Raw genomic sequence first — 21,935 nt, forward strand, 5'->3', positions numbered from 1 at the left:
CCCAAAAAAAAAAGCAGTCCCATTTGCAACAACCGGTGAGATAATGAATGAAAAACGTGCTGCGTATTTCCATACAGATTGTCTTTATTTTTGGGGGGTGTGTGGGGGGGGGGGGGGGGGTGTGGGAGGGGTTGCTGTTGCTGATCTCCCTGGTGTGGTATGAACAGAGTGCTGCAGCAGCTCCTCTTCTAAACCATTCCGGATCTGGCAGACCCCGCTACTCCAGTCCACGCTTTGCATTCACTCCTCGCTCTGGCAACTGTGCTAGAGATTAATTCAAATATATCTATTCAAGTGGAGATAATCAATGCAAATCACTGTGACTAGGCTGCACAAATGGGGTATGTTTGATTCACAAAGAGGCCTTAGCTTCAGGAGGTCAGTCGTTCACCAGTCCTCCCATTCTGTTTCTTCTATTGCAGGACGGCAGGTCACACAGTGACTGAACGCTGAATTTCCTACACTTCCACTGGGTCGCCTTTCCTTTCAGCTTTCCTTTTGAGGATCTAGATTCCTGCTTGCTGTCTTTTAAAGGTAGGTCCAGTGCTTCTGACGTCTATCTATTCATTAGAGATTCAACTTCATTACAGTTTGTTTCTATAAATGTTCTTCTCTGGCAGTGCTGGACAGGCTCTGTTGAGATGTGAAAAATGGAGAGAAAAAAAACTGTCTGGTTTCCAAGTATGTCTTTTCCAACTCTTGTTTCCCCCCCCCCCTATTCCGGGAGCTTACATGTAATTATGAAGTTAACTTAAATAAAAAGGTGTTCTGTTAAGCACTGGGATCTGCTAAGGCAGAACACTGAAGACCGTTCTTTCATATATATGGTAATTACATGGCAATCCAGCTGCTACCTGCTAATCATTACTTATGGCATTAAAGAATGATTAGCTCTGTATACTTTACAAGTTTTTAATATTGTAATTAAGAATGAAACTCTCTTCGCCGAGGGACCAGTGAGCGATGTTAATACCAAAGGAGCGTGTTTGAGAAACAATATAAAAACAGAATAAATGTTGCTGGATTTTCTTTATAGTTAGTCCAGCGCAGCGGTACAGCTACGGGCAGTTAAAGTGTTTACATTTCATAGGTGACGAATGATGTTAAACAGGGCAAGGGTAAAACCTTCAGCATCAAGTAGAAGTATTAGACATTATTACTTTTCTTTAAACTCCGCTGAATGATTGCCCATTGAAACCTTTCAAAGACTCGTAAAATTTCTATCCTGTCATACTTAAATGTCTATCACATCATACGAGATTGTGCTTGGTTTTTATATATACCTACACGACTTTTAAGATGTGGAGCACAAGATTACGTCTCCCTTTGTTGTTTGTTGCCTTCTTTGAACAAAATGAAACCTCTGCAGTTTTTACATTTTGATTTTGGTGCAGAAGTAATGTGTCAGTCTTCAGTCACTTTCTTAAGTAGTTTAAACACATCTGCAGTTATGTGGCCATTAAAAAAATGTGTGCAAGTGCTGAACATGGCAGTGGATTGTTCCATCGTCCGCAGTACACTCCATAGTAGTGTACAGAGAATGTAGATATACTATTTCTGTTTCTCTATGGGCTAACGAGCCTATTAGTATGCAGAGAATAAGAATGCTACATCAAAGGTGGTTGAAAATGAAACGAGTCTTGTGGTGTTTTGCATGAAAGCGGCCTACCTCAGTATGGAAATAATTTTGATTGCTTTCATGTTTTAATATCTGGAAGGATTCTTTTTAATATAAAACCACTAAAGAGTCTCTTGACCTTTGACAGGTTCATTGAGATGTTTACAGTTCAGTTATTTCAATTGGATACCATGCAAAACAAATAATCGTTAAAATATGGATGTAATATGCTCGAATCTGGTATACGTTACTATAATTGTTACCAGCGAGGCCCATGGATACTTTCGGCTGCCGTTCTCAGTAACTGAGTCTAGAGAGGGCTGGCTATTCTTCAAGCACCATTTACTGATGATGTAACCACCTTTACGTCATGATGTCTGAATAGTGTTACAAGCAGAAGGTTCTGATTTGTGAGACACAGATGCTTCACAACCAAGCAACCCCTTCAAGTTATTGCTGCACGTGCAAGAAGAATATTTCAGCAATAAAGTGGTTAAGGTTTTTCGCAGCACTGGCGTCCAAATGCAGCAGAATGACTGAAGTTTCCTCTCTAAGCATTGGGTGGAACATATGTGGAGCAGATAAATGTTCCTGATTCCAGAACTTTCTTCACAATCTCAGTAGTTGAAACGGAGAGTGTGAGAGTGGGAGGGGAGAGCTTGAAATAATCTTGACAGAACTTCACATTTAATTATAGTGCCTCTTACCCCACCCCAGAATGCAGTAACTCATGTTGGCTACAGTTCCACATATGCTGATGATTCTCTATTCCCTTTACCCAAGTGAACTTTCGGAATGTGGACAGTGAGTGCCATTGACTATAAGGTAGACCGAGCCAAGCTCAATACAATCCTTGCCTGATCTCCCAACAATGACTACTGGATCATGATCAAGTACCCTAAATCATGTTCTCCTCCCACGTAGACTCTCACAGTTATGGCTCAGATTAACTAACTCAGAAAAGGTCCAGAATCAAACCCTGTTTCGATACCTCTTCACATTTCATCCACTAAGATTTAATAATGTAAGTTATTGGGGAGCAAATACACCTGCCTGTTTGATTTAAAATAGATAATAGTCAGTGAAGCCACTGCCAGTTCAGTGTGAAACTGAACCACAGAAAGCAGCAAAGCCCCAGGTCTGTGCCCATTTAGCTGTGCCCAGCTCAGCTGGAAGTGCAAGGGGGGCACTGTGCTTGGCTTCAGCATCCCTGAATCAGCCAGAATTCCCACTCCTGATCTCCGTCCAGTGTCCCTCTGCTGGAATGTGTGAGCGGGTGAATGGGGTTATTCTGCTTCCCTGTCTGCAAGCAGCAAACCTCTTGATTGTGTCATTGTGTCGAGCAGTAGTTTGATGGTAATCCTGTTGCTTTCCCCCTCTCTTCAAAACACTCTTTAGCATTAATCTACAAATTATTAAGTAGTTGATTTCTAACAGAAATTAAATGAAGGTGTTCTGTTATGTGGTCTCTGCATTGTGTCTAAGACAGTAATGGGATCTATGTGAGGGTTGCAGAAGTGAGAATCCTGAGGTTAGATAATTTAAGTGGGAAGAACGGCCATCGATAGTTAAAAATCCAAAGTGGATACAAACCAATTTAGTTTAATAGCATAGTTCATGTCTTGCAGGGGAATCTTGTAGGGGCAGATGGATTTTTTTTCTTAGTAAGTAAACATTGAAAATTCACATTGTCGTTGATTTTGTACTGTGACTTTTGGCAGTTTGGGGCCTCCATATCAATCCATAATCACCCCCAAGGTAACACATTGTGTCTCGGGGCAATTTCGGCCTTGGAGTTCACTAATGTGAAGGATGTCATTGCTCAGACCCACCATGCTCACACTGTCCTGTCCGCCTGTTGCTGGCTGATGAGAAGTAGATAAGAGTTCAGCTGCCACTCATTCATTCTATTTATGTCTGCCTGGAATCCAACACCTCTGGCAGTAAATTGCTGAGAGGATATAGAGGCCAGCCCTGTCTGTGGAGAAATTGGAAGCAAGCAGTAGTTTGATGATAATCCTGTTGATTTCCGCACCCCCCTCCCCGTTAGCGGTGGTTAGGGTTAATCTACATATTTATAAGACAGTTGATTTCTAACAGAAAATTAAATGAAGGTGTTGAGTTATGGCCTCTGCATTGTGGGGGAAGGAGAGTGTCAGCTTTCAAGCATCCTGTGGTGACATTCTCATGCTGAAGGCTTTTGATTTCTTTACTGAAAGTGCTATCTTGCACAGGGGTGATAACTAACACAACACCGCTCAGTGTGGGGATGCTGCTGGCATAGTAACATGCCTAGACTACATCTGCCTGTTGCCAAAATGCCACTCTCCCTGTTCCACATTTTCCCCACCCTTTTCTTACACACAATAATACAAGTCTCTCAAGACTGCGATAGGAATTGAAACAGAGTAAAAACTGTAATGAATAAAGAAAGTGGTGTGTGTTCTCAAATCAATCATTACTAAAATGTTATGTGATACTGTTGGAGGGAGTCATCTTCTTTGAGTGAAATGAGTAACAACAGGGTCTGAACAGAAAAGGAACTGTTATACTGTTTATATCTGTTTATTTTCGTTGTCTTTAATCATGTCCCATAATTTTCCGCTCAGTGTTAGAGAAGGCTGATTGCAAGGAAAGTGCACCGTGTCTGAAGACTGACCTAAATCTGAACTATTCTGACTGAAGCCTATTTGGAATTTTCCTTCAGTGGGATCTGAAATCCAATTTGAATGCTTCATACTAGCTGGTTACCTTAAAAAAGGATTCAACAGTCAAATGGGGGCTGAATCTGTAGCTGGTGTAACAGGAAACACTCGCCTTCTCAAGCATCATCCACTACGGTTTGATTTGATATTTGTTACTGTCAAATCTTCCAGGAGGCAGAGATTGAATCAAGCACCCCATAGAGATATCGAAAACGCCATTTGAAAGCTCTTTGTCACTTGTAATGGCTTTTGTTCACATTTTGTAAATATCATTTCATTTTGATCTGTGGAATTAGCAATCATTTGAGCACAATCGTTGTCAGATCTCAAATGTCACTGTGACCTACATTGATTATATTCTTGTGTGGTGGGGGGTGGGGTGATTCCTCTTTTTGAGATGTCTGAAAGTCACGTGAAGTAAACGTCTTGGTATCTGTGAATAGGAACTGGATATATTTACACTGTGTCTCACTATTTTCGTCTCAGAGCAAATTTCTTTCAGACCCCCTCTCTTCAGCCGTTTCGATGGCCAGCACGAAGGTAAAGTGTAACTTGACGTTTTTACAGCCTTCAAGTAGCAGCCAGACCTTGTGTGTGTTCTCTGGTGAGCTGCTGAACTACCCACTAATACATAGGCATAGAGAAAAATAATCCTGGCATTTGATATAGCGCCTTTCACTTCAGGAAGATGCCTCAAAGCGCTTCACAGGATTGACTGTTAAGTGTAGCACTGTATTCTGTAGGCAAATGTGTAAGGGAATGATATATAGGTGCTTCACATTTCAGAATTCTTGTGCAAGAGTCGCTCAGAGAAATGTGATTTCTCCCACTCTTGTTTCTGTGTCCCACTGCTTCTCGTCTTCTTCGATCGGCTGGCTATTTTGAAGAAGGCTATCTCATTCATTGTTAATGAACTTATCTATTGCAAAGTTAACTCTCCGCTACAACCAAATCACTGTTGAAAGCAAACCCAGTGATACACTAAACATGGCTGACTCCATGCCAAGCATTTCCTGCACAGGTTTTCTATCCTCTACTAGATTATAGTTGGAACAGCACTAGGCTGAACCTGACTTGCTGAATCCTGCATTATGCTATGAAAAATCTGTAACTTGCCAAATATTATCTTGCCAAGTTGTTCTGTGCTCTCACCAAAAGCTAGGATCAAGGCCATGATACATCTGTCCTTTCCCAGTTACCCTCATGTCATTCCTTCTAAAATTAAAAATCTATTCTAGTCACCCTGTGGATCACCTGTGGAGATTTCTAGCTGTTGAGATGATGGTAAACGTAGCATGGATTATTTGCTTTAAATCCCTGCCACCACCCTCAGTTTCGATGCAAACCCTGGACTGTCCAGGGCCCTGGGACATCCTCCCGATGTGAAAGGCACTAAATAAATTTAAATTAGTATTGTACTTTATGACCATCATGGAGTCCTGTAACTTAGTGGTTAGAGCACTCGCCTCTCAAGTGAGAGGACCTGGGTAAAATTCCCGGGTAGGGCGAAACGTTGGGCAGGTTTCCTGACTCCACAAGCCTATGTTTACTGAGTAGTAAGTAGGAACCTGGTTTTTAGTCGATTGGCGGATTGCTTTTCCGGGGTAATAATCCATTTTTTTAAAAAAGTAATAATTTGGTCACTCAATCCATGACTGTTTGTGGGACACTGCTGTGCGCAATTGGCTGCTGTATTTCTTCCACAAAATATACAGTCAATTCACTTTACAGTATATTCTGTGAAGCACTTTGAGATGTCTTGAAGACGTGATAAGGAGCAACATGAAATGCCAGTGAGAGAGAGAGGATTACGATTATTATTTAATACCATATATTGACACAAACTGAATCTCTCTGTACCAATTCTGCCATCAAGTGCATCCAGCGAGCAATTCAGTGAAAGTAAATCGTTAAAGTAAATAGTATTGCAAGGTAAATACCCTCCTAGAGTCTAAATATGGCAGGAATGTCCACATAATACTTTTTCTTCTGCAAGAAATTTAGGAAAATTTGCTCAGATTAATTGAATTCAGGTTTCTGAAATATTAAATGTCACATTTAATGTACATTTTTGCCAGATTCATTCAAAATCCAATTTTGTACTTGGGTCTTTAATATTGTCTGTAAAATATAGAACATGCCATGATGTGCCTAAAATGGTTACTGGGAAATAATTGCCATTTTTAAACTATTAATGATGAATGTTCAGAAGTAGCTTGTGGTGATTTGGAGTGCAGACCTCAAAGGAGAATGGCCTTTAAGAACAAAGGTAATTTATTTAAGAGATGTTGGGCTGGCGACCCCCTACAGTTCACATTCAAAGCGGAATCTAACAGGCAGCCATTAGTTGCGAGCTTCTATCAGACAACGTGCACTTATTGAACTCTAGCTGTGAAAACGTTTTCCACCAATTTTCTCACTTCTGCAACAGACCAAATGTGCCTTCAGAAAGGTTTGGATCCAGTGATTGAGCAAGACAGCTGATGTACAGCTTTGAGGCAACAAGATGTGAGGAAGCAAACAAATTGTGGTTTGGGAGGTAGTGAGTTTTACAGGGAGGAAGCAGTTTATGGCTTTAAGGTCAGTGCTGCTGGAAGTGTGCACAGCCAAACTGCTTCTGATTACTTTCTTTCTCCTTTCTTGTACTTCTTTGAATTGCTTAGTTTTGAGAAGGCGAAGCTTTAAGCTACAAGTTCAGTGTTTGTAGCCCTTGCATCCAGAGAGTTGTGAAACCTTTCCAGCCACCACCAGTGTGTGTATGTGTAGGGGGATGGGGGAAAGAGGGAAACATTTTGCAATTATCATTTCATCTGGACCGTTTATCTTTGGTGTAAGCAGCACAAATAATTGACATAAATGTCTTTCAAAATGTATTTTGTTGCCCAAAAACATATGTTGAATACTCAAGAAGAGCCTGATTTCTCAGAACTGACGTAAATTTGTTTTAAAAAATAAAACTTTTGTGAATGTGCAGTATTAGTTTTGTTGGCTTGCCTCATCATATCTTCGTCTCTCTCTGTAATTCACACTCACTCAATCACACGTGCGTACATATCACAGCTTTCCCTGGAGCTTTCAGTCCCAGCTCTTTTCTTGGTCTTTTTCTTTGTGTCCTCTTATTCTCCCTCACAGCATGGACCACTCTTCTCCCTTACTCACAGTGTAGCTCCAGCTCTCTTCTTCCTGGCCTAAGCTTCCCCCGCATTCTGGCCTCTATTTCCCTCCCTTTCTCTCTTGCCCTTGGGCAGCACGTTTACAACGGAATTCCAATTTGTGACCAAATGTTGGTGGAATTACGTTTATTTATTCCAATCAGTTTAGAATAAAAAAAGCTCCTCCATTTTGGCCTATGGGTTGGCCTGAGCTGTGAACCTGATATAAACATGATGCAAATCGTCCACTTTTTTTTTGCTGGAATGGAAAATTCCTGCATCTGTTGAGCTGGTAATTTAATCTCACTTGGCGAATTGACTTTTTTCTAGGCAGCTCTCAGTATAAACCCTGAGAGATTGAGTTGAGGCTGGGTCATAGTGATTCAGACTGAATCTGATCTCTGTAGTGAAAATAGCATAAACACAGCAATTTTCATGAAATCCCTCGAACTCTCAACTTCCTTACCACTTCTCGATCTCTCCCCCACCCTTTACCCCCTCTCTGGCAAATATGCATTTTCCCCCTTCTCATTTTATGCCCACATCTTAACGTTTTTGTTCTAAGCCATCATTGCAGCCGAGATCCTGATTTCCTCTGCTTTGCCCATGGGCTCAGTGAGAAAAACCATAAAAATGTAAGTGAATACAGACAAAATAGTATCCCCCATGCACTCTCCTCAACTTCCTCTATCAGAGTAGTCACAGACCTTCCCAAACAATTGGCCCATGTCAAATTTTCATGCCTGGCACCAGGCTGTTGCAGGCTGATTTCAACATGTCTTTAACAGCAGGATTTTTACATCTTTCCAGCAATTAGCGGAGGATTTTAATTTGGGCCACTTCTCCTTTTATAAATACTCACAGCTTATATGCTTTGTACTTGAGAATTTAATAAAAATAATTTGAACTAAGCCCTCTCTCCCATTGATACACCCAAATTAACACAGTCCAAATTACTCACAGCGGGATGTTGTTCTATATATTAAAATACCACCAAACTGAAGCCAGGCTACAGTAACAACTCATTCATTTAGCAAACAGGTGCATGGAAGATATTTAGTGTGAAACTTGGGCAGAACCAAAACTTTATATCTATGAAATGGTAACATGAATACAGCAAATAGGAAATCAGTTAAATGAGATCATTCAGTGGATTTAAATAATCCTTGCATTTGATACATCTTTCATTCAGGAGACTGTCTCAAAGTGCTTCACATGATTTACAACCACAAATTACATTTGTATAGCACCTTTACATCAGGAGGACGTCCCAAAGCGCTGGACAGTCAGGGATCCACATTTACATTGCACGCTTCAACGTCCCACAAACAACCAAGAAGTGAATGACCAATAGGGTCTTCAGACATTTAACATCCACCTGAAAAGGCCTACGGAACCTTGGTTTATTGTCTCACCTGAAAGATGATTTCTGCACAATGGCAGCAGCCCCAGCACTGCATTGGAGTGTCATCTTAGACTATTTGAGTTCAAAGTTCAACATGGGGCTTGATCACTTTGGGATGTCCTCCTGATATGAAAGGCACTCTATAAATGTAAAGTTTTATTGTATTGAATCCCAAACCTTCTGACTCAGACATGAGATTGTTTATTTCTGTGTAGATATCTGATAATGATTGGATCAGGCTAAGCTGCAACATGCTCTGCAGACGAATAATCTGTCAACACTCATTATCAAGGCTCCCAATATGAGTCTGTGGAACTGTGCTCCCAGTGTATGTTTGTGTCTTTAGGAGGGGGCAGAAGGGGGGTGGGAAACCTATCCCAGCCAAAAGCTTAAAAATGAACTTTTATTCAAAAATATGTTCCACTATTTCGGAGAATGATGTCCTTAAGGCACCTTGCTATTTGAATATGTATAACAGACTTCAAAATTTCCTTTCAATAGTTCTGCTTGCATGGAGTTCCATTCTAATAATGGATGTCTTGTTTGCTGGGAAATGTGAAGCTTAGATCAAGACTATTCTTGGGTCAAGATTTCAAAAGATTACTTTATTAAAAAGATGACCAATTAGTCACATTTGTAGCTAAATCCATTTAATTGCTCATGCTTTACAATGGAATCTATGTTAACACTCCTTTATAGAAAATGGTCTTTTGTTAGACTGTGAAAGATAACTTGTCATGCCCTACACATATACTCAGTGTACTGAGGAATTCAAACACAAGTAATTGGGAAAGTGTTTCAGTTCTGAATTATACATTTAAGCATTGTGCCTGGCTCAGGACTTCTATCTGCTGAAGGGGATGAAATGTGATTTAATGTAGTTGGAATTCAGGGCTTTGATTAGAATTAGCTTTGAATCAGGTACATTTTATCTGGAATCAATTATATGCTGGATGGATTTTTGTTGTTTTTTGTCGCTTTTCTCTTCAATATTGAAGATTAGCTTTTGCCATCACTATGAGATGCAAACAGATGCTTTTCTGCAATTATTTTAAATGCAAAGGTAGTCCTGTAATCCTTTAAATAAGACATTTCCTTTTCAATTTGCAGTCTGTCCAGCTTTTCTGTTGTAGATCATTAAGCAGATTAATATTCCTCGATTTCTTTATACCGACTGGACAATCAGTGAACCACACAGGTTTAATCCTTTACCAATATCTTCTGAACGAAATAAAAAGCGTAATAAAAACAGAAGTCGCTGGGAACACTCAGCAGGTCAGGCAGCATCTATGGGGAAAGGAAAGCAAGTCAATGTTTCGACAAAAAAGTGTAATGTTGTTCTACTTTTTCCGTTCACACTGGAATCCTGACGAGCGAGAGATTTATGTTGCTGTCTCTTTAGGAGCACCAGATTGTCACCTCAGTAAAAGTGAAGAAAGGTTTGCCCAACGTTAATAAGTGAGAGTGGGTGCTTGTTAGAAGAGGGCATGCTGAGAATTGTTTGTCAATCCAACTATAACTTGTCAATTTAACAATGTGGTACAGATAGTGTGTTTTGGACTTGTTATCTAACTCAGTAAGTTCCTTCCTATGATCAGACATTTTGGTTTGAAAATAAATATATCTAAACAATCTGTCCCACTGATTAGCCTTCTGGAAACAAAACCTAATATCTCAGTAACTCCAAATGCTTATTTGGTTCACACTAAGTCTAGTATAAATGTCCTGAAATTATAAATAATCTAGTTTATTTAGCATTTTGTTTAGTATTTTGTTCATACTTTTGATGCAGATAATTCATCTTGACTGGATTCAACAAAGTTCATTGTTGTCTGTGATGTTCTACCGCAAATGCAATTTCATCAATAGAAATTAAAGATAAAACATAAATTAAAACATGGTTTGAGCTTCAGAAATAGTATGTAGTGGGGTGAGTGGGTGGGAGGAATGAGCCTAAAAACATGGCCTTATAGCGAGAATAACTCAAAATGGGGTGTCTGAAACATAGGCTTTTCCTGAGGGAACACAGGGGGCCTGAGGGGTGGGGGGCTGGTCTGTGATTTCTTCCTGGCATGCAATCCAATCTCAACAGGTGTCCAATAAACACAGTAAACAGACTTTTAATTCTGAGGGGGGTGGAGAGGGATCTATGGGTAACGGACTGAGTCGGTTGACAGAACCATGGTTGCCCCATAAATTATTATAGAAATTTGTCAATTTGTACTTGTTCTGTGTCCTCCCATGTGCTAACAATGTCGTCGAGATTATCGATAAAAGCAGGAAAAAAATTCAATTAAAAACAATCGCCAAAATCATGCAGCAAAAATCAGAAAAAATAAAAATCAATTTCCAATCTTTCAGACAAAATGGAGAAAACGAACAATTATATAAAGTTATACAGATGTGCTTTTTCTGCCTTTACTTTAAAAATAAAATCTGGTCCCATTTATGCTTTTCCTTGAATGAGTTCCCTGACCAGCTCTAGTCATATTTCCTAAGGCAAAGGATGTTTTTTTTAATCAAAGTTGCTCACATCTTGAGCTCCAGTACACAGATGTCATTGTAGTATTCAGACGGGTGAAGTCAATTGAGCTTTGTCCATTTCAGGATGGTTATTACACTGATTTTAAAAAGCATTGCAACATATTCTAATAATGATAAACATTTCTCATTCTGCAGTTTGGGTCCTTTGATTGAAAAGATTGTATGAGAGGTGTAGTGAGTAGTATATTATTTTCACTAGGTCTGACCTAATGTTAATATTGTTCCTATTAAAGAGCTGTGCATTTTAGCAGTTTGCTGCAACATCTTCATCTGCAACCAGTCAGAATAATGTGTTAATCTGCGGGGCACAGCCTGATTAATCAATTTATACAAGTAGTCAACAAGGTGATAATAATATTGCATCTCTGTCCATTTGATATATTCTGTAACCAAACACAAATGCTGTTATTTGTCAGAGGGCAAAGATGTTTAATGGACCATTCTTCATGATCTTTAACAGCTGAAATTGATCCCTGGTATTTGCATGTTACACTGTCGTTTTTATTTGAAGAAAACGATAAATAATTGTAAGATATGGTTAGCTTTGTGTACTACAATACATTTGAAGCAGAATTTTTTTATCAGAAAGTAAATTGATGACAACTCTTTGGTATTGTAAATTGGCATTGTGTTTCAACTTTTAAAAGAGGCATTTCCATTCCCATGAGGACCACAGCAGGATTGTTCATCAAATCTGCTTCAATAAATGTTGGTTTATTTTTGGACTAATGCTGCAATGGTGAAAAATAACAATTGAACTAATAACATAATAAATTACAGAAATGCAATTTTCCATAAGCAGCCCCAGAGAATGTCAATGTTACTGAGTTAGTCAACAAACAGGAATAGTTATTGTTATAACTGAGTAAAAGGTCCTTAAGACTTAAAGTATGATTTTTCACTCAATATGATATATTTGAGCTTCTTTGAGAGGCCAATACTGTTAATACAGTTTTTTTTCACTCCCTTGCTCCTTGTGGTATATTCGTGATGATTTTGGTATATTTGTGTTTATGTCCCAGAATGGATTTTAATTTAACATGGTTTGGAGATCTTTGGCATGTCGTTCAGTGAGCAGAGACTGTTAAGTTTATTGTCTCGAGTGGTGTTATTAATACAGTAAATTGCTGTGTTGCATTGCTACATCTAACATAAGGGTTGTTTGGCGAGAGACTAGGTCTACAGTTCAGGAGTACAGATTGTAGCATGTATCTGGGAAATTGACATATGCTGTTGAGAAACTCTGTGTCCTATTATCCGCCCCCCAATCTGTGAAATCTGCCCTTTGAAAAATGCACAGTAAAAGATCAAATGGGTTAACAGCCTCTCCCGTCTTAGTATTTTGGACCAGAATGCTAGTTCACAAACAAGCAGTAAGTAAGAACCAAAGGCTGTTGGAGCCAGCAAATGATTACATTCCAGTCATCTATCCAAAGCATCCCCAGCTGGTGGTAAAGTGCGCCATATAATTAGGGTAAGTACAATTTTTCAAGTAATTCACACATTTCACCTTTGATTCCCTTAAGTTTAAAATCAATCTCCTTAACACTTGGGAAGAGATTCTTCAAATTTATGTTTTTTTGATCAAGTCTTCACTTGAAAGCAATGGTTATATTGATGAGGGTGAGCTGCTTACATGAAGAGATATTCCAGTATACAAGACAAAGTAACAATGGGATGGACATCGTGGGAGTAGGGGGAAGAGAGTGACTAATTTGCGAGTTGTGCAAACATTTGCCCTCCTTAAGGCTTACCTCTTTGGCTGTGCTTTCAGTCATCTTTGACCTCCCATCCTCTTTGACACCCATTCCCCATCTGGCACTGTGAAGAGCTTTAAGATGTGAAAAGTGCTATGTATACAGTATATGTATATTGTATTGTAAACGCAGTTGTACAGAAGGATTGCAGATGCCCTTAGTTATGGAATTAAAAACCAATGAACATGATTACAGAATGTAGACTATTGACCAGAAGGAGATTGAGCCTGAAATGAACCAGACTGATTTCCAAGGCTGCTTTTACATAGAATTATACACAGGGTTACACCATGGAAACCGTCAGTGTTTATACTCCACATGAGCTTCCATCCGTCCTAAACCCCTCTATTTTATTCTTCCTTTATATCAAGTTTCCTCTTAAGCACATTGATGCTTTCTGCTTCAAGCTATTCCAAAAACAAAATTGGAGAATTCCCAGGATGTGTATGGGCTCATTATGAATTATTAGGATAGGTAACTCATCCCCTTTTGTAGCTTTAAATTATTTTGGTGTCTTATCATAATCACGACATGACATAAACTCACAATTTGTTCCACTTGCTCTTAAAATGAGTTCAGCAACACCAATTAGTTTTTATTTTTCCAGAACAAAATATGGTCATGACTAGCACTGTGACTTGCTAAAATATGCTTATTTTGGAACTTCTTGGATACTTGCATACTTTGACTGGACAGTATAGACAGTTCAAATCTTCATGTGTAGAATACATTAGTTCCCAGGGTTTCACTGCTGTTCAAAGACATCTCAGAACATGGTGGTGTGCTGTGCTTGAGCACATACCCGAGTCTCAGTGAAATAAACAATTGTGAATATTAAAACTGAGACTGGAAGAAGTATATTACAAGACTATTTGTTCCTGTGAGATCCTGTGGTTTCTGCTGTTTCCATTGGTGTGTCTGTGTCTATGCGATTAACATATGTGAGAGTGTCACAACACGTTTGAGAGTTATCAGAACTAAGGGTTGCTTTACAGCTCTTAGCACATTTATTTTCTGAATATCCAATTAAATCATTGTTGGAATAGTTTAATGCCTTACTGTACAAATTTAATATCTCTCATTGTTGTCTCTTAAAACTCACCATTGCATTTTAGCTGCAATTAAGCAGATGGAAGTTTTTCATCAGATCAGGCTTAACTGTCCATCTGACATAGCAGACTGATTTACTCTTTACAATAAATTTGACAAAAGCACTTTGATATCAATGTCATACAACAGGAGGAGAGAATATTTCTTGGGTAGAAATACACTGGGTTTTAAGTTTCTGTATTGTATATGGAATAATGAACTTTTGAAGTTTTAATAGTTCATATTGTCTTTACTTCAGCTGAATTCAGAATAATGGACCTATTATTACATGCGTCCTACTGCATAGATGGACTTTACTGCATTCCTATTACATGACCTTCTCAGTTACTGCTCTTACAGCTGGAAAACGTTGGAAAATGTATTTGTCGATATGTTTTCTTCCTGCAAAAATGGAAAGTCATGTAAATAAAAACTGAAAATACACAACAAATAAGTCAGCATCTGAAAATTGAAACTTAACATTTTAGTTGAGGTTTAAGTCTTTGCAATGCTGTCTCACCTTCCTTTGTTTCTTTTGCTCAGTCTTGCAGTTGCCATTTTTTTCTGAATCACATTAAACAATAATAAGGTGAATTTAACCAAGTCATAGCTTTATTTCTTTATTGTGAGTACAGTTGACCATCCTGCCCCCTCAAAATGTGGCTCATCTAAGTTGGATGGCACTGGAATATAACAATTGGCCTCTGGGTTTAGGAGGAGAAATTTAGCTTGACTTGCCTCTCTTGATCACAATCCAGACACAACAACATGATGTGTGTGTTTGTCCCTTGTTGGGGAAAAGGACTAGCTTGGTTGTTCCCCCCATGGACTCATATAGCCAGCTCACTTACAAGTAATGCCTCTGAGGGTGGTGGCTGTTTATCTGTATCTCAGTCGAAAGGAAATGGAGTCAAATGCCTTGACGGGAGGAGAGGAGGGATAGATGGCTAGGGGTGGGGGAGACTTTAACACTCAACATAGCAGTAACATCACATTCTCAATGTTCATATGCAACGAACTCTGGTGAACTAAGAAATGCCATGGGGCAGAGATGTCAATACCACTTTCTTCAGTGTATTGCTTAATTATAAACTATTATTTCAATATGCAAGAATGAATGATATGGTTTTAGTTTTATTACCAGGAGATAATTAGCTGATATTGGGACCTCTTGAGATACGGAGGCAATGGATGAAGCATACACTTTGCACCCTGCTTGTATCTCTCTACAGTACTTCTTTCTTGATTAGTGTGAAGCTAATTATTATGACAAAGCAACATTGATTGGTGTAAAAGCAGATTAGTAACACAGAGAAGTTCAGAACACCACAATGGGACAATGTTTCCTTCATCATACCTGACTCTGGCTTGCCTGTTCCCTTTTGGAGTATAATGACACGCAGCTGCCATTCTAAGATAGAGACATCAATTGTACCTTATTGCCCCTTTTTACTTGTAATATATTATCTGGCATTTTGCAGGAATGTAAAGATATTGGCATCAGCCAGCCTGGGTAAATCTGAATATGATGATTTTAATTGAAGGCTCCACAAAACGCTAATAAAAAAATTACAATAACTGCCTTAAGCCTAATGCTTAGAACACAGATGTACAGTTCTGCGAACAAGCAGTTGCAGCTTGCAATAATAAAGGTTTTAAATTTCTGACATGCAGTAAAATGTTCAGAATAGACCATTGATAATCCCAATAATAACATTGAAATACAGACCTATATTCTTTTACCAACAATAAAAAGTGATGGCTGTAGTCCCATTTCACTTGCTATCATATTTTTTAAATAACCTGTACATTTACTTGGTATCCATTCAAGAAAATATTTTTTTAATACAAAAATGTTCATGAATACAATTAGGAAATTAAAGGAAAGGCAAAATCAGACGCTTCCAACCCCAATGCTTTATTCATCCAGAATAAATATACAACCTGGTCACCCAAGCAGGAAATGATAATTAAAGTTTATTGGTTCGTTGAGCTATGAATTTATTTAATGATGTATGCTTATTACTGCAGAAAAGCCGTCACGTGTCACTTACTTTCAGGGATCATACATGACCTTTAAAACGTATTATGGGAAAGCAAAAATTCTGTGTAAACATATTCTTGGCTGTAACACACTTCTACAGAGATAATGGGATTAACCGTGTGAAAACTGACAAATTGTCCTGTTCCCTTGATCACAGTCCTCTTGGCTTCAACACAATACATTGTTTGCATTTTCTTTCTGTCTCTGATTTATCTCACACAAAGTTCTACAAGTCACTTCTCTTTGAAGCAACCACTAATCATTTCACATTTTTTTCCCTTTATTAAGTAATGATGGTGCAAGTTTTCACACAATCTTGCTTCTGCTTTGTTTACAAATTCCTTAATTTCCCCCTTAGTTTAGGAGTATTTTGTTTTAAACAACCGGTTAATTTTTTTCTCTGTGCGGAGTGAATGAAGATTCATGCATTTTATTTTTGAATTGAGAAAGCTGAGTGAAAGGCCAAGGCCTATAATGCAGGGCACAACGGAGACTGAAAAGCTCAGAGAGAGAATATGATACAGATCAAGTTGTGGCAAGCTTGTGTTATAATGGGCTGTGGATTGTAAGAGGAAGGGAACACAAAGGGAAGTAAAAGTTCCACAGCTTTGAGGTCCTGGGAAAGAATGAGTTAGAGCAGGAGATTTCAATGCAGGGAAAGAGAGAATGTGTAGGACAGACTATTTGGAGCTTAGCAGAAATATCTATGCTAATTGATGATGCTGCAACAATTGACTACATTTTCACTGGGCAGTTCTCAACTGATTCGAGCAGTACTTTCTGCTGGTATTGAAATTAGTCTGTGGTAAAGAATCGGAGTTCATTTTTCAGAATAATTTACCGTAATTATACATATACAAGGTGACCAAAAAGTCGTGAAGCTACCCTATTATCTAAGAAAAATCATAATTTCTTTAAGACTTATTGGACATTGTAATAGTATCACAACTGTTTGGTCACCCTGTATTATCAGCTCCTGGACTTTCAGTCTTGTTGCTGAAGTTTTTTTTTATTGTACATTGAAGCCAGTCACCCCAGCACTAGTATTGTGCTGTTTGTATATCTGCATGAGGAAGAGAGAAACACTGTTGTGAATTGAAGGACTGCTTTTCCACTAGTGCCAAGTGAAGCTGATAATGCCGCCAGCGCATCTAACATTTGTAGCACAGCACCAAGTGGGAAATTGGGCCCCATATGTTGTGCTTTAGAGAAGGCAGTTGAGTAAAGGACCCAGGAGTACAATATGGGAGCTGTGTAAAATATATCAGTCAAGTACCTGTGCAGGAAATGCCCATACTGTAACTTAGCAGTGATTTTGCACAAATAGCTGTAACTGTTGCTCAAGCAATATTGTGTTCATGTGTGTTTTTCACCAGGGAATTGAGGCTAGGTTGGCTGATTGAAGGCAAGTCTGACAGATCAACCTCTTGAATCAATCTGGCTGTTCTTAACTCCACAGTAAAGCACATGGCCAGGTGGTATTTGCATTTATTGATGATTTTTTGAGCATATTTTTTCCATATATTCTCCCCCACCCCCAGTTACGAGTGTGGGTGTCTGATGTAATCGCATAGTGACCCAGGCATAAAATGCAGAGGTGCTTATGATTTGTCTTGTGAGGGATTCTTAAATCAGTTGGAAAGTAGAGAACTTAGCAAATCCTAACATGACATTTCAATAGGCATAATTGAGTTATTTGCACTGTCCACTGATCAACTCTTTAAAGTCGAATTTTGAAGTCACAAGTTAGATTGCAAGCTATTTTAATTCATGGTTAACTGCAGATAATAAAATTCAAAATGTATAGTGTCAGATTTACAAATGTTCTGGGGAATGAACTATCTATTGATGATTGCAAAGGCCCTTTGATGATCAAATGGTTGTCTTGCAGGGTCTTGCCAGCGACTAAGTTGCCCAAGTTTGAGTATTTTTTTAAACCAATCTTCCCCCTCACCTGAAAGCAGTCACTCATGCTGGGTGCAGTTTGACAGGTGCTCTAATTCTTTTGTGCCTTGATATGCCTTGAAAAACAAACCTGGACAGTGAACCACCGCAAACCGCTCATCGTTGGACAGCTAAACCTAAGCCTATTCTTGCCCAACGTCTGCCCCTGTGTACTTTCCAGCAGGAATCACTGAAGATCGATTTCTCTCCTTCCTCACGCAATGCCAGTTATGTGTTGGGAACAGGAATCACAGCTGACGTGCTGCCCCTTGTTAACATTGTGTCATTTTAGCTTCCTCTGGTTGTCTCCTTACAACCTGACTCTTTTTTCTCTTGTATTGGGGTATGGCTGCCATGATGAAAAACAACAAACTCAGTACAAATCAGGCTTCAAACATATGATTTTCCTGGTGTGTATGGCTGTTTGCTGACTAAGGCATCAATGAGATCTTGGTGCTTTCACTTACTTATGGCCACTTGCGAAGATCTTGGCAGAAGCATTTAAACACATCGCCTCATTTGTTGAGCTCTACGTTAGTGGAAGCAGGAGAGATAACAAAATGGATGGAAGCAGACAAATCTCATAAACCCTGTTATTAGATAGAACAAGATAATGTTTTAATCCTTATCTTGCGGAATAAACACAAGCTACATATGCTTTAGCACAACAAATGCCATGACTTGACTGTTAGGAATTAATACGTCTTGAAATGTTGTTCATGCTACAGCAAAGAAAGAGTTTGTTGTCATAGAAAATTGGAATCAATTTACCATGAATCCAATTTGCATTTAGAAATTAATTTAATGTGTTAAACTGTAAAAAGGTAATCTTTGAAAATTATAATTTGGAAAAATAAAGTGAAGCATTCCCTCAAAAAGAGTATTGAGGTATTGAGTATTAATTAATTTCATTCGCTGCACTTAAAGTTAAATTTGCTATGCTTGAAAGCAAGACAAATAAGGATTTTGGAAAATAGACTAATGATTAGTGCTGTTGAATTATTTATCTAAAGCTGTTCATCACGGTGGTCCCAGAAATAATTATAAATAGATGTGCAACAGTCTTTGGGTAGTTGCCCAGATAAAAATGTGATTTTAAAAATACATTTAAATTTATGCCCATTAATTTTCAAGCTTTAGTGTATGTTTATTTTTCCAATGGTTACCAACCGTTTTCTTTGTGTTCTGAAATAAGTACGTTGCTGGGTGCCATGTCGATATGTTTGCTCGTTCCTTTAATCTCAGCTGCAGAATTTATGTGCAACTCTCCCTTTTGTTTTGCGAAGCAAGTTGACGGCACACTATTTCAGTCCATAACCGCTCACGCACCCAAATAACATTGTGTAGGGGTGTGAACGGAAGAATACGAGTAAATTAAAGGACATCTCCGTGCTAGTTCTGAAATGATCGGAGCTGAAAGGTCACGTTCATTCATGCAGTGTGAGGATGATTTGCTTTTGATTTTGATTCTCACAGTGCTCCATGCTGTGAGCTAGTATTGTAATCCAGCCTCAGAATTCGGGATTGTACATGGCTGGCTGGAGTAACCGGCCCCTGTTTGCGTTGCTGGACAGATAGTAATAATCCTTGCATTTGATATAGCACCTTACTACGTCTACAAGACATCTCAAAACGCTTCACAGAATATACTGTAAAGTGAATTGACCGTATATTTTGTGGGCAAGTCTTATATTATTATTATCAGTTTGTCATTCTGAAATACTTTTTAAACAATCCAGAATAGATTAATATTAAGATACTAAAATAACATTAAGAAGCAATGCTGAGCTGGCAACATTATTTGTGGTATGTGTCATGAGTCTGGCTGACGAAAAGGTATCTTTTACACTAGAAAGTATCCAACAGTCTTGATCATTCCCAAGGTGAAAATATCCTCGAGGTGGGTCTCCTTGGCTCTGATGTTGATGCCGAACACAAATATTTGTATAGGTTACAGTGGGAAACAAAGGTCAGATTTCAACAGGAACTCAACCTCTTTTTGCCATTATAAACCAGACCTAAGAAAGCAAAACTACCATCCCTACAAACAGCTTGGAGATCTACTCCACGCACTGGATAATGCTCAGAATAGAGTTGCTTGAAAGAATTTTTGTTTCGCATTTGTGGATGTACAAGAAAGCCTTTGTTTTGATAAATGGGGAAACTGTTTTATACTTATTAGTGAACGTGTTGTTTCAGGGCATTACTTCTGTTTGTTTACTGTGTTGGGTCCTAAAAGCCAGTACTGTACCCAAAGAGAGGTAATAAAATGATCTTCAGATGGTGCTGAAATGTACTAAAATTGCCAATGTGCAATGGTATTTTAGTATCTTAATATCTATTCTGGATTGTTTAAAAAGTATTTTAGAATGGCAAACTGATAATATATAGGATTCAAATTGCTTGAAACCCCTCTTATTGCGTTATTTTATACCAATAACCTCTCAAGCTCAATCAATGGGTCAATTCCAAACCTACTTCTTTGAACACACTTTAGCTGATTAATTCTGTGGTATCATTCACAGGCAACCTTACTCAGTGATGGCCATGCTTTGTGTTTGAACCTTTCAATCATTTACCATCAGAGTGAAGCCCAATCCTATCTACGTATGATATTCATACAAGCATATTATCTAGCAGGAGCCATTGAATGCGTAATGAGGAGATCACTCGTTCAATGGCTCATGGTTTTACCATCTCTGGTAATACTGAGACCAGTTCTAGTGCCCTATTGCTGCTCTGTGTGAAACTTATACTAGGCAGTGAACTTGGGAACTTCCACTGGTCTGACGCAGGACAGTAAATTTATCATTGAATCATTGAGCAGCTCTGCGTAATGTAACTTGGTTTTATTTCACCCCTTCATTGGAATCCAGTCTTTCCCATTTATCACCCAAACATTGTTTTTGGCTCTGAGGCAAATTCAAGGTTCCCATGAATTTTATCTGTGAACTGGTTTGTCTTTAGTGCAATGTGAAGTCACAAATTCATTCCAGAGTGATTAAAATTGTCGGCTTCACATTTGCAGCATATTCTTGCATTGGAAGCTCATCAGTTAAAATATATGCAGTCATGACATGTAAAATAAAAGCACAGCAGAGATCAGAGTGCAGCAAGGTGAGGTGCAGAAAAAGGGGAAGACAAAGTTGAGGCAATATCAAAGACAAGACGCCATTCTGACGGATAAAGCTGGAACAAACTTTAATTGAATAGCCAACACCTAACAGGAAAGGTCACTTGAAAGTCAGCAGAGTGTGCGGCTTTTACAATGGGGTCTTATTGAATAATCACAGATGTTGAAGTGCTAATCGTGACTTATGTTTGCAAATATCGAAAGCCGTCTCATTTGTGCTCTCTTTAAAACATCAGCAGCCGTTTTGTTCTCTGGCCTTTTTCAGCTTTTCGAATGTAATTAGCTGCTTTTCCAATCTAGGCCAATTCTCAAATCTTCAAATTGTGAGAACAGAGAGATAGGAGGGAGGGAGAGAGGGAGAAAAAAATCTATAAGGGTGAGCTGCCAATTTTGTCAGCCTTGGAGAAATGGTTGGTGAGGGAAAGGAATCTTCAATGGTTTTCCTGGAGACCCAAATCATTTGGCAATTGCATCTGGCACATTCAGCTCCTTCTGTAATTGAGGGCCAAGAGAAAAATGTCCTCTGAATCCAGGACAAATTTAA

The 21,935-nt window shown here is 38.8% G+C and overlaps 1 protein-coding gene across 2 annotated transcripts in view; it reads left to right on the top strand.

The window, feature by feature from the left end:
- Window positions 1-212: 212 nt before the first annotated feature.
- adgrl2a (adhesion G protein-coupled receptor L2a) overlaps window positions 213-21,935 on the top strand; it is a 258,264-nt gene continuing 236,541 nt past the window's right edge. For both annotated transcript variants that reach the window (XM_042334875.1, XM_007887235.2), the window contains exons 1-2: window positions 213-341; window positions 423-534. The gene's annotated coding sequence lies outside the window, so the exon portion shown is untranslated. The remainder of the gene's footprint in view (window positions 342-422; window positions 535-21,935) is intronic.

This window comes from Callorhinchus milii, unplaced genomic scaffold (genome assembly GCF_018977255.1).
Source record: "Callorhinchus milii isolate IMCB2004 unplaced genomic scaffold, IMCB_Cmil_1.0 Scaffold5, whole genome shotgun sequence".
Taxonomy (NCBI): Eukaryota; Metazoa; Chordata; class Chondrichthyes; order Chimaeriformes; family Callorhinchidae; genus Callorhinchus; species Callorhinchus milii.